This window comes from Nomascus leucogenys, chromosome 12 (assembly GCF_006542625.1).
Source record: "Nomascus leucogenys isolate Asia chromosome 12, Asia_NLE_v1, whole genome shotgun sequence".
Taxonomy (NCBI): domain Eukaryota; kingdom Metazoa; phylum Chordata; class Mammalia; order Primates; family Hylobatidae; genus Nomascus; species Nomascus leucogenys.
Window position 1 is genome coordinate 5,857,453 of NC_044392.1, and position 13,623 is coordinate 5,871,075.

Genomic DNA, 13,623 nt, shown 5'->3' on the forward strand with positions numbered 1-13,623 from the left:
CCAAGTACTCAGGAGGCTGAGGCAAGAGAATCGCCTGAAGCCAGGAGGCAGAGGTTGTAGTGAGCCAAGATCGCACCACTGCACTCCAGCCTGTGAGACAGAGTGAGACTCTGTCTCAAAAAAAAAAAAGGACTGTGGGGAGAGGGGTGAGGGATAAAAGACTTCATATTGGGTATGGTGTACACTGCTTGGGTGACAGGTGCACTAAATCTCTGAAATCACCATTAGAGAACTTATCCATGTAGCCAAAAACCACCTGTGCCCCAAAATCTATTGAAATAAAAAAAATCAATTATTTTACCACTCATTTGGAAGAGTACCTTATCACCTACTGAAGTTTTTTAAGTGCTAGGATCTGTTTCTAAGCTTTCTGTTAGGTTCCTCCGGCCTATTTGATCATTCTTGGACAATAATGTAATTAAATTAAAAAACCCAAACCATGAGTCCTTTTTTCCAAAGGGAAATTTAATTCAGTTGTATTTCTTGTCAAAATTGATTATATAATTTTGCATTCTCATTGAGTTTAATGCTTTTTTTCTTTTTAATGCTTTTGTGTGTGTGTCTGTCTTGTTCACTGCTGTATCTTCATTGCCTAGAATAATGCCTGGCAAAGAGCAGGAACTCAATAAATGCTTATTAAATTAAGGTATATGTGAATTTAGTATAGGATTAAAGTGGCCATTTAAGTGAAGAAGGATAAGTAATGTTTCTGGCTAGTTATCCAGAAAATAAATAAATGTAAATTCTTACTTTATATCATGCACAAAACAAATTTCAGATAAATTAAACATTCAATCTTCAAAATAAACTAAACAAATATTAGAAAATGTTGGAGGATCTGTTTATAACAGTTGAGTAGACAGGAGTCTCTTAAGATAAAAATGCAGAAGCAACAAAAAAAGGTGGATTATTCTGTCTACCTCCAAGTTTAAAACTTCCCTAAGACAAAGATGTCATAAACCAAGCCAGGTAAAGCAATCGACTAGGAGAAAATACTTGCAATAGGTATAATAGAAAATAATCAGAATAAATGAGATTCCACAAGTCAAAAGAAAAATAAAGCAAAATCAGTACAAAACGGGGCAAAAGATATGAATTGGCAATTCACAGAGGGGAAAAATGGCCAAAAAAAAGTTTAAAATATTTTGATAATCAGGGTTATAAAAACTAAAAGGGCAGTGAGATAATCTTCACTCATTTGGTTAGAAAATACCAAGCAGTGGGTTGGCTATAGGACATAGGGAAGGGGTACAATCATACACGGCAGAGGTGAATGTAACACATCACAGAAGGCAGCTGGGCAGAATCCATTAAAATAAAAAATACACAGGCTCTTTGATGTAGCAATTCCACTCCTTGGAATTTACCCTCCCTAAGAATTACTCTCACATGTGCAAAAAAAGGCAGGTATAAGATGTTTCTCCATCTTTGTGAGGTTAAACAGTTGTAAAAATCTTCATTATCTTTTTATGGAATAATGATGAAATAAACTGAGGAATATTCATAGTAAGAGTTTTTAACATATTTGTGCTATGAACACCACTGGTAGTCTGGTAAAGCTCACAGATTCCCTGGCAGAGTAATGTTTTCAGTGCATAAAATAAGATACATAAGATTACAAAAGAAGCCAATTATGTGGCATGCAATTATCAAACTATTATAAAACTCAGACATGGTGATATATGTATTCTTTTAAGATCAAGATTTAGCAGTAGGTCTATTAACTACTAAAAATTTCAAGTTAAGATGAATGTAAATAATATTTTGAGATACTTGCAGTAACTGTAATCTGAAATAAAAATATCTGTGATTTCTGTTGGTGACAAGGTGCTAATTCCACTGTTGTTTGTTTCCAGCTGTATTCATTTCCCATTGCTGCTTCATTTATTACCACAAACTTACTTTATTATGTCACATTTCTGCTAGAAGACTTCTGTTAGAAGTCTGAAGTCAGTATTAATGGACTAAAAGCAAGGTGTGCGGGGGGCTGTGTTTCCTTTGGAGGCCCGAAGGGAGACTCCATTTCCTTGTCTTTTCCAGCTTCTGGAAGCTTCTTGCATTCCTTGGCTCATGGACCTGCATCATTCCGACCTCTGCTTCTGCCGTCACATCTCCTTCTCGGGCTCTGACTCTCCACCCTCCCTCTCATAAGGACCCCTGTGATTACATTGGGCCCGCTAGGATAATCCAGGACCATCTCCCGATCTCAGGATCCTTGATTTCATCCCATCTGTAAAGTCCTTTTTGCCTCGTTAGGTCCCACAGTCACAGATTCCAGGAATTGGTCATGGGTATCTTTGGGGACCATTTTCTGCCAACCACTCCTATATTCATAACTAAAAGAAATGCTGAATTTCAGTTAGGGTTTAGTAGAAATAAATATGCAAAAATTTTCTGCTCAGGTTCATAGACTGCCCTTGAATTCCACCTATGAACCTTAGATCCGGTATTGATACCTATTAACAAACTGCCATCTAGAAAGATAGTACTGATTTATACTCTCTCAACAGGCTATAAAAGTGTCCATTTCCCTCAGGTTGTTACCTAGATCAGGTTTTATCTTTTAAAAAGGAGGGAAAGGAAAAGAAAGTTAGAAAGAAAAAAGAAAGGAAGGAAAGAAATCTCTGCCAATCTGAAAGGGGGAATTTAGCGTTATTTAGACATTATGTTACCTTTAATTTTTTTTTTAATTTTTTTTTTGAGACAGAGTCTCGCTCTGTCACCCAGCCTGGAGTGCAGTGGTGTGATCTCAGCTCACTGCAACCTCTGCCTCCCAGGGTCAAGCGACTCTCATATCTCAGCCTCCCAAGTAGCTGGGATTACAGGCGCACGCCACCATACCCGGCTAATTTTTGTGTTTTTAGTACAGATGGGGTTTCACCATGCTGGCCAGGCTGGTCTTGAACTCCTGACCTCATGATCTGCCCACCTCGGCCTCCCAAAGCTCTGGGATTACAGGTGTGAGCCACCGCACCCGGCTACATTACCTTTTAATCTCAAAACTTGCTTGAAATTTCAACACCATCTTATGAGTCTAAAGCAAAGGTTGGCAAACTTGCTAAAAATGGTCAGATAACAAATATTTAATGCTTTTTCTGCTTTATGGTTTGTGCTGTGCTGGACGCTCGATTCTGCCATTGTGGTATAGAAGAGCTATAGACAATATGTAAACAAATGAGCATGGCTGTGTCCCAATAGAACTTTATTTACAAAAGCAGGTGGTGGGCCCGAATTGGCCTGTAAGCCATAGTTTGCCAACCCTTATTTTGGAGCAGTACTTTATATTAAAAATATAATGCAAGCCACATGTGTAATGTAAAAATTTCTAGTACCCACATTAAAAAAGTAAAAACAAACAGATGAAATGAATATATTTTATTAGATTCAACATATCCAAAACATTATCATTTCAACATATAATCAACATAAAAATTATGGAGATATTTTACAATTTTAATTTTTCAGTATGTATTCACAGTCTGGTGTGTGTTTTACACTTTCAGTATTTCAGTTCAGACTAGCCACGTTGCAAGTACTGAATAATCCTATGTGGATGGTGGCCACTGTATTGGACAGTGTAGTTCTAGAGCATAAGTCTAAGCCCAATTTTATTTTTTCTTTGCAGAAACCAAGTCTTTTCTGTTAAAAAATTAAATTTAACTAGTATATATTTAAGTAGAATATGTTTAATTTTTTTCAATACTTTTGTCTGCTATTTAGAGATTGCTTTCAAACACAGAACACATGTCTTCTGTTATATCCTTGATTATTGCTTTGGTTCTCTTCCTATATATATTTTAGCAGCACTAATTATTTGTATATTGGGTCTCAATTATTTCTCTTACCTGTTTTTTAACCCCTTTTTCTTTTGCACTATGAAGAAACTTTTAAAGGTTATTCTTCACATTAGTAATCCCATTTTTATGCTATTGTAAAAAATCTTTATAGGCTTCTAATGAAGATACTGTATTCTTTACAGTATTTCCTTATATAGCCCTCTTTTTATTCTTGCCACTCAGCCAATGAGTTCTTTTCATATAAACCTTTTGCCTTAACAATTACTTTCCTCCCATTTTAAATTCAATTTATTCAACTTAAAAATAAATTTATTCACTTAATCCTCTGTTAAAAACCTTCAAATATTATCTTTAAACTGTCTAGTATGTTTGTCAGCTACTGCCACGATCATGCTGTATAACAAGCCTGCCAAAACACTGTGATAAACAACAATAAATACTTCGATTCTGAGTGTTGGTTGCGGTGTTCTGCCTGAGGCTGTGGCCTGCATGTTGACTGGGCTGGCTCTGCTCCACGACTCACTCTGGACCAGTCCACCTGAGACATGTTATTTTCACAATGGAACTCAAAGCTCCCTGTGAGCCAAAGAAGAAACACTGTATGATGCTTAAGTGTGAGGCTCAAAACTCACACAGGATCACTTCGCTCACATACCATTGGCCAGAGCTAATCATCTGACCAAACTCAAAATATATCGGGTGGAGCTTTGTCACTTCACCCTTTATCACTTGTTTTAAAGAGTCAATTTGGCTGGGCATGGTGACTCTGCCTGTAATCCCAGCACTCTGGGAGGCCGAGGTGGGCGGATCATGAGGTCAGGAGGTCGAGACCATCCTGGCTAACACGGTGAAACCCGGTCTCTACTAAAAATACAAAAAATTAGCTGGGCGTGGTGGCATGTGCCTGTAGTCCCAGCAACTCGGGAGGCTGAGGCAGGAGAATCGCTTGAACCCAGGAGGAGGAGGTTGCAGTGAGCGGAGATTGCGCCACTGCACCCCAAACTGGGTGACACAGTGAGACTCCATCTCAAAAAAAAAAAAATAGAGTCAATTTGAAAAACCATGATGATATACTATTACATACTTACTAAGATGGCTAAAGTAACGAACTGACCATGCTGTTCGTGAGGATGCAGAGGAACTGGAACTCTCTTGTAATGCTGGTAGAAGTGCAAAATGGTACGGGCCCTTTGGCAAATAGTACAGCAGAGTTTATAGCTAAATATACATCCACTATGTGACCCAGCAATTCCACCTCCAGGTATTTATTCAAAAGAGATGAAAACTTATACTAAGTGAAAGAGGCCAGATTCAAAAGGCTGCGTACTGAGTCATTCTAGCAAAGGAAAGACTATTCAGTGACAGAAAACAGATGAGTCAATTCAAACAATGAATGCAAACAAAAGCTGAGGCCTTTCTAAAAATGCCCTTTGTTTCCTTGAGTAAATTGTTTTCATAAGAAGGCTCTTCTCCTTGGCATAGAGTGCTATAACCTCTGTTTTATATTGCAGCATATTTCGCAGCCTGTGTTGTTGGATTTTCCCCCTTTCTAGTCATTTTGTTTGTTTGTTTTGAGACAGGGTCTTACTCTGTTGCCTTGGCTGGAGTGCAGTGGTGCCAGCATTGACCTCTCAGTCTCAGGTGATCCTCCTACGTCAGCCTTCCAGGTAGCTGGGACTACAGGTGTGTATTACCACACGTGGCTAATCTTTTTTTTTTTTTTTTTTTGTAGAGACGGGATTTCACCATGTTGCCCAGGCTGGTTTCAAATTCCTGAGCTCAAGTGATCGGCCCGCCTCAGCTTCCCAAAGTGCTGGGATTACAGGCTATTGTGCCTGGCCCTCTCTCTAGTTTTGAATGAAAAAAATTTCTATCTACGCCTAGTGTTTAACCCTAATTGGAGAAGGTGACTCCTCCTTGGTTCTTCTCATTCTCCCTCGTTGTAATTTTTCTATTTGATTTCAAACAAGAAGGTCAGTTTCTACACTGGTTTTTTTTGTCACTCATGGCTGGGCCTGGCCCAGCTAGCATCTCTGCAGGCTATGCTGGCACCAGAAGCAGTGTCCAGGGGGCATCATCTGGAGTGCCAGGGGGCATGTCCTAGACTTAGGGAATCCAGTTGTAGGAGATGACGTGTGATGCCTTTAGTGATGCCTTTAGTGAAGGCTGCCCAGGAAAGGGGCCGCAGGACAAAGGAGACCCAGGCCTCTAGCTTGCTAGGCTAGGTGACAGCTGAGCCTGAAGAAGCTACGGGGACTTATTCCATCCTCCAGCCTTGCCCCAGAGAGAGGCCAGGAGTGTGGTGAAGGCAGAGGAATCAGGTGGTATCCAGGCTTCCCAGCCCTTGGGCTCCTCAGTCTGTGTAGTTTCTTCTCTAACTGAAACCCTTCTTACCCTCCTCCATCAGCCCCAGCTCAGCCCCCCAGCAGGCAGAGTGTGCATTAATAACTAGTAGATTTATGGCTAAGAAGCCTGCCTAATTCTGCAAAGATGAGCTCCCAAAGGAAGCTGGTGGTTTGGCTGTTGCTCCTGGCCACCTCCTCTTGCTTCTGAAATCATCTCTGGGCAATCGGTGACTTCCTTCCACTGCATGGTCTGCTGTGAGCCTGCAGGAAGCCCACTGGTCTCCTTGGGCTGACCCTTGGCCTGGGGGATGTCATGGGGCAGGGGCAGCCTGAGGGCCCAGCCAGGGTGAGAGCATGGCCTGCTGCCACCCCACCCCCACTCTGCAGGGCTTTCCTCCAGGGCAGCTTTCACTCCCTCACTCCTGAACTCCACTCACTTTCTTGGACCAAGCTTCCAGCTTGGCCTGGCTGGTGTGTGGTCTTGGGAGAGGCCCTTCTCGATTAATCAGGGAAGTGACTCATCCTGGGAGGAGAAGGAAGCGCTGGGGTGATGGGTGGTGGGTCTTGGACTGAGGGAGGGAAAGTCACCTTTGCCGCTGGGCTTGTGTCCCTTGGGCCTGGACTGAGCTGAGCTGGCCTCTGCGAGGCAGGACAATGTTCACCAAGGGACCTCACACGTGTACTGGGCCTGCAGATTCAGAGAGAAGCCACAGACAATTTTGCCTGTAGGTTACTCCATGTTGAGCTTTTCTTCTGTTATTCTCGAACCTTCAGCAACCTTGTTAAACATCACAGCTGAGACTCAGATGCACTGGGGGACGTATGAAACGCTGTCCTCCCCTTCTGGGACAGAGTGATAAAGGGGCGGTGGGCCCTGCCTCTGCTGCGGCCCCCTTGGAATATCAGCAAGGGCCTGAAAGGCTGGTGCCTCACGGCGGTGCGGGGAGATGAGGCGGTGTGGCCATGTGCGGAAGGGGCTCTAGGGGAAGGTTTGCAGCTTTGACTCCCTCACCCCTGAACTCCACTCACTTTCCTGGATCAAGCTTCCGCATGTCCTGGTTTATGTGTGATCTTGGGAAAGGCCCTTCTCCTAGGTCTCAAAATGTCCCCAGCGTGCTCTCTGACATTTGCTCAGGTGGCCTCCTTGTGAGGGTAGATGGTGCTGGACAGTCTAGTGTACTCTAATTAAAAACTTCCTGGGAACGGAGCCTCCTTTTGCAGTATCCACCCTAGAAGGTGGGGACATTCTGATGACGGGTTATTCCCGTTCTCTGCGAACTCTGGGGAAGAGACATGAACGAGGTGCCACCGAAGCGCCTTGGAAAGGAGGAGCGTGTCCTTCAGTGTGGGCGGGGAGAAAGCTTTCCAGAGGGGCTGTTGGAGTGGCTCTCAGGGGGCACAACAGCAATCATCTTAGTCCGTGTACCTTCCTCTGCTTCTCAGGCTATTTTGTTGGGACAAATCCCTAGAAGTGAAATTTCTGTGCCCAGGTTAGGGCATTCATCAGGATTCTTTTGCTGTAGTGGCCAAAAGCCCCCCTAAGCTGACTTATCTAAATGAGGCAAGTGTGGGTGGGGCTTGTATTGGCTCACTTGGAGAGGGCAAGTCCTGGGGAGAGACACGGATTCCGTCAGGTGGGACCCAGGACTCAATCCATCACCCTGGGATTCATCCTCTCTCTCTTCATCTCTCCGCTCGGCTTTCCTCTGAAAGGAATTAATTTCCTTATTCTGAGGCAGGCTCTTCTCCCTGCTGGAACCCCTGGAAGCTCCAGACTTATCTCCTGCCAGCTTAGCCATCTGCACAAAAAGAGAATCTTTCTCTTTGATTCAGTCTACACAAGACCTGGGCCGAGTCTCACTGGTCTTGTGTAGTCTCAGCTCGGGTCCCTGCATTGGACACACGGCTGGGAGAGGCAGTGCCTCCGTTGGTGAGTCTTGAGTCCCGCACCTACTTCTGGAACCTGGAGGGAGTACCCACGCAAACCAGTGGATGCACTTCCCAAGGGAAAACCAAGATCCTGCTACCAAGAGAAGTTGCACAGCAAACTCCACAGATGTCCACTACCAGCAGGGCCATTCCTTACCCTCTCGATACTTCATCAGATTTTATCTTCAGCAATCACTCAATGGCAGGAGAAACCTGTTGGAGCAGAGGATCAAGGAAGGCTAGAAATCCTTGAGAGAGTCGTTTATTTGCTGGATTTATTTATTTTATGGATTGAAAGCTGCTGCATGTCAGCAGCTGCTTGGAGCTCTGGAGGAAGAGTGACTACATAGTCAGGCGCTGTCCTGGGCCCAGGGGGTTAAAGAGTGAACCCCCTGGTTACTGTCTCAGAGGGCTTTCATTCTGGGTGGGAGAATGTGTGTGCAGAGATAATGGATGAACAGAGTTGGCAGGTCACAGGGTGCTCCGAAAGCCCTGTGGCGGGGCACCTAGGCCGGTGGGAGTGGAGGTGAGCCTGGGCATGAGGGTGCCTGGAGATGAGGCTGGGCTCTAAGACTGGAAGGATGACTGGGGGTGGGATGCTCCAGAGAGAGGAGACGGCCCAGTGAGGGTCAGAGATCCAGGAGAAGAGAGGGCATTCAGTAACTTCCGATGGACACGTGAGGCTGGAGGGATGGGCCTTGGGGAGGGATGGCGTCTGCTGAGGCCCAAGGGTTTGGTAAAGAAAACTGATGGGGAAGGAGGTCCTTGCCAAGGGCTTGGGCTTGATCCTGGGCAATGGGAGGACAGTAAAGGATGGTGAGTGCAAGAGTGGCTCATGCAGGTGTGTGTGGTCTGGGACAGTGGGGGCGGTTCACATGGGGGCCTGCACCTAGGCAGCCAGGGGGCCAGGTGACCTGTGGAAGATGAAGAGTAGCACGGGACCATAGCTGTCTCTCTTTCTCCCCCTCCTGCCTCTCTTTTCTCTGGCCTGTCTTCCTTCTTCTCTCCCTCCCATTTATTCCCTCATCCCTTTTGTCTCCTTGGAGGGTGGAGAGCAGCCTTTCCAGAAATAGGAGTTTATGGAGAAGTTTATCCTTGGCACGAGAGACATCCGCCTCACTCCAGAAAACCCAAGATAAAATAAATCTAATTAAATCTGTTACTGTTCACAGACACTAGTTTTGTGGGCAATTGACCTGTTTTATTTATTATGTAAACCATCATGAAACCCAAGCTCCATATTATTTATGCTAATGGAAGGGAATAGGTAATAAATCCCGCATGAGGATGTGGGCAGACCAGATGGTACTGGTGGCACTTTGATGGCTCGTGCTGGAGGAGCTGGTGCCAGACGTCGCTCCCAACCCCAGGAGAAGGGCTGGGAGGGGCTAGGAGGGGGTGGGATTGAGTCCTGCGGGCAGCTTCACTTTCAGCAAATTGAAAAGTGCTAATGAGAAGATGGGGGCTTTCTGGGTCGTCTCCTTCTCCCTCTCGGAGGAAATGCCAATCTGTGATACATCCCTTGGAGAAATCGGAATGAAATTAGATGGCGCGCCTCCCATTTGCCCCATGCTAGGGCATGGCGCACCTCCCATTTGCCCCGTGCTAGGGCAAGCCTGCCACCTGCATGCTCACATCAGATTCCACAGCAACACTGAGAAGTAGGCCTCATTTGCCCCCATTTTATAGGTGAGAAAACTGAAGCAGCATCGGGGGCTGGGGTTTGAACCCAAGGTGTTTGAACTTGGATGTGTAAGCCTCAAGTCTTCTCAGGGTGCTGTGGCCTTTGGTAATACAGATCTGGGAAGGAAGGGTAGAGACCAGGGGAGGAGAGAGGAGGAGAGGAGGAAAAAGGGAAGGGCAAAGAAGCGTGGCAGCAGTGAGGGGGGCTGGGAGGTTTGGAAGTGGGGCAGGAAGGAGGGGAGAAGGAGAGGGAAAGGAGAGAAGGGAGGAAGGTGGTGTGAGGCAAGGGCAAGGGGGAGTGGGTAGGGAAGGAGGACGAGGAGAGGGAGAGGTACTTCTCTCTCACCCTGAGAGCAGCTGGCCTTAGATCTTCAGAGGAAATGAGAGTTAGACAAAGGTGGTAACTGTTTCTAGCTGTGAAGGCAGCTGCCCCTTAGAAAAATGGAAAAGCAAGGAGTGTATTTCCTGCCAAAGGCTGACAGCATCATCTTCCCTTCAAAGAAAGGAAGAAAGAAACATAAGTCAGGAGGCCATGGAGAAGAATCTGAGTTTGCAGTAGCCTTGCAAGTAAGCAGAGTTGGCTACCAGCCTGCACTGCCTTCCCCAGCTAGCCTCACCCCCTGCAAGCAACACTAGGCACATGCCTTTGCTCTTCTGTATGCCAGGTGCAAATTCTTGCTTTGCTTGCCCGTCTTGGGCCAAAGGGCCTAAAGAGAGAATTTAGTCCCAAGGCAGCATGATTTATTTTCAAAGATTGCAAAGGTGTTGGGTCTTCTGTGGCAATGGGAAGGATTTGAACTTGCCATGTGGACTTGAACAAGTTACTTAGCATCTATGAGTCTCAGTTTTCTCAAGGGAACAGCAATGCCCACCTCCAGTGTTGTGGATGAGGACTGAATAGGGCAAGGCATGGGCCAGCATGGTGCCTGGCACAGAAGAGGTACTTGCTTAAGTCAGATTCCCAGTGGGGCACACCCTTGGGATGGGGGTCCTAGGAAGTTTACTGCAGAGTATAGAGGAAGGAGGGAAGTAGGATTGGGCAGAGGAAGGAGTTCAGTGGTGGTTCAGTGGCAACAAAGGCCTTAGCCCTGCAGGAACTCTGGAGCTGGGATGCATCTGCAATAGTGACCAGCTGGCCCAGTTTTCCCAGGACTGAGAGGATTCCTGGGATGCAGGACTTTTGGTGCTAAGACTGGAAAAGTCCTAGGGAAACTGGGATGAATTTGTTACCCTACCCTGCAGAGGTGTCCCGCTTGTGGCAAAGGGGCTGGACCTTTATGTCTCAGTGGAAGTGAGCTGCCTTGAAGGAGGGAACTTAACCTCGGGCAGGGTGACTTTCTTTGGCTGAGGGCAATTCCTGGAGAGGGACTCAGCTGTGAGCCATTAGCTACCAACACTCCAGGCAGTTGGGGGAATGAGTATCTTGTTTCTGAAGGTGGGGTCTGGGCAGCGTACCACAACATCCCCTATGTTGCTGGGTAAATGTAAATTCTCTCCCCATCTCCTGTGAGGCAGGCCGGAGTAGTTCTAAAGAGAAGTTCCCAAAGGTGTCACAACTAGTGACACTTTAAGAGCTCAAGGAGGTCTCCTCCACACTCTCATCTTGGCTTGTTCAAAAGGTAAGATCTTGCACCTCTGCTGCAACATAGAGGCATAGGATCTGCACCCCATGGCACCAAGAGCTCCCCATTACAGGTATAGTCTCTTGAGACACCAGCATGGGGCAGTGGAACTCATTACATTTTTTCAGCAGGAGAGCTTTTGGTTTCCTTCCTAGTGATTATTTTTCCCTTCCTCTAGTCTGGGAGACTCAGGCTATCCTCATCCTAGATAATTAAAATACTTATAACACAAATAATAACAGCTGACATTTATAGAGCCTTTACTCCTGTCAGGCACAGTTCCAAAAGCTTTAAATGTAATACATCATTTTATCCTCCCAGCTGTCCTATGAGGTAGATACAGTTATCCTTATTTTACCCATGAAGAAACTGAAGACCAGAGGGGGTTATAAATGAAGTTTACATAGCTAAGAGGTGGTAGAGCCAGGATACAAACCCAGGCAGTTTGCTTCCTGTGCTCTTCTCGTGGTGCAAATGACACCATTAGATTGAGACTGTCAACTCAGTCCAAACTTGCAGTTGGTTCCTGCTGGTGATTCTGTCCCTGCATCCTTTCACAGTGATAACAACAATAAAAACAGCGAGAGTTACAACTTACCAGGTTTTAACTCTGTGTCAGACACTGTGCTGACTGCTTTACCTTCATCACCTCTTTGATGATCATCATAAGCCGAGAAGGTAGCCTCCTCACTTTATAAATGATTGTCACTTACCCAAGGTCACAAAACTGGTAGGGTTGTTCTGGATACTTACTACTGGGTAACAGACTCCTACAAACTTACTGACTTAAAACAAGGGCCATTTTATTATATCTCACTATGCTGTAGGTGAGGAATTCAGGCAGGGCTCAGCTGAGTGGTTCTTCTGGTCCACGCCACATTGACTGGGGTTCCCGGTGGTACTCAGCTGATTGCTGGACTGGTCTGGAGGGTCCAAGACAGCTTTTCTCATGTAGCTGGTGTCTTGGTGAGCCCAGCTATGTCTCTCTCCCTCTCCTTATAGTCTCAGGGCATCCCCATGTGGTCTCTCCAAGCAGAGTCATTGAATGTCTTATGTGGTCGCTCAGGATCTGAGAGTGACTGTTCTCAGAGGCAGGAAGTGAAAGCTGCCAGTCCCTTAAGGCCTGAGCCTGGAAACTGGCACAGCATCACTTCCAACATGTTCTGTGGCTCACAGTCATGACAGCACTCATGCTAATGCAAGGAGGAGGAACAGACTTCACCCCTCAGTGAGAGGCTTGTCAAAGAATTTATTGACATCTTAAATCTACCACAGAGACGAAGTCTGTCTGCTTCCCAAGCCCTGGTATTTAACCCACTCCCCATGTGCTTCTCCACCTTCCCTTAGGAGCTTTCTCTTTTCCCTGTGATTCCTCTTTACTTCAGAAAACCCAGCGGCTAGTCGTTCCTCTGCTCTTCAGCCTTCAGAGCCCTGAGCTTGGCCAGCAGGGTCAAACTGTCTGGACCTCTGCGCCCATCTCCCTAGCAGCCTCCTTCTCTTCCCTTCTTTGCTTACCTTCCATGCCTGTGCTATAAACCTCCAGCCTGCCTGGCAGCTCTTCCCTGGATTGGCATGGGGGCCCTGGCAGGGAATGAGGCTGACCCACAGGGCAGTACAGTGGCTAAGAGGGGAAACCCACTAGTGAAGGCTGGCAGTGGAGGTGGGCAGCAGTTAGGGTCCACCTGGGTCAGTGCTGATGGGGGCTCTAAGGCAGCACAGTCTTGCCAGCCTGGGGAGACTCCAGTGTGGTCGGGCCATCATGCCCCTGCTGAAAACTTCCCATGGCTCCCCATTGCCCTCAGGCTGAAGTCCTCCAGGAGCTGATCTTGCCTACTCTGCAGCCTCACCCCTCAGCATTTCCTGCTTTTCTTCCTAGCCTTCTTCTCTGGCCACACTTCTGTTTATCTGTGAAGACATGGAGGTTGAAGTGCTGTAGCTATCTTGAAACCATAAGAGGCCTGGGAGGGGAGTGAGAAAGTGGAACTGAGAAGGAGAGATAGAGGGAGAGAAAGGGAAGAGGGAGAGGAAAGAGGAGAGAGAGAAAGGGAGAGAGGGAGACGAGGAGGAGAGAGAGAGAGAGAGAGAGAGAGAATGAATCTGGACAGTTGTTTGAGACTGGGATCAAGCCACATGTGATTAGGTATACCCAACTTTCCAGTCACATGAAGCAATGTATAATGTATATGTTTGAGCCAGTTTGGGTTGGGGTTTCTGTCATTTGTAATAGAAGAGCCCCAGTGTTGGTGA